Source organism: Penaeus monodon, chromosome 27, assembly GCF_015228065.2.
Source record: "Penaeus monodon isolate SGIC_2016 chromosome 27, NSTDA_Pmon_1, whole genome shotgun sequence".
NCBI lineage: Eukaryota > Metazoa > Arthropoda > Malacostraca > Decapoda > Penaeidae > Penaeus > Penaeus monodon.
Genome location: NC_051412.1, coordinates 21,479,658 through 21,479,860, shown reverse-complemented (window position 1 = coordinate 21,479,860; position 203 = coordinate 21,479,658). Strand labels below are relative to the sequence as shown.

Genomic DNA, 203 nt, shown 5'->3' with positions numbered 1-203 from the left:
CAATGGGTAGGGTATTTCGTTCGGCTGTAAACAGTCTGAATTGCTAAACTTGATTTTTTTTGGGGGGTAGGGGAGATAGGATTCGCTTGGATATATTTTTTTTCGATATTCCCTTCGTCATTTACATTTCGAACCAATATCATGACTATTTTTTTTTTTTATTCCCTTCGCTATATACATTTCGAACTACTAATATTAAAGCG

At 34.5% G+C, this 203-nt stretch overlaps 1 protein-coding gene across 1 annotated transcript in view; it reads right to left on the bottom strand.

Moving 5' to 3' along the window:
• The window catches only part of LOC119590688 (xanthine dehydrogenase/oxidase-like), a 27,694-nt gene that overhangs the window by 4,600 nt on the left and 22,891 nt on the right, over window positions 1-203 (bottom strand). The window lies entirely within an intron of this gene.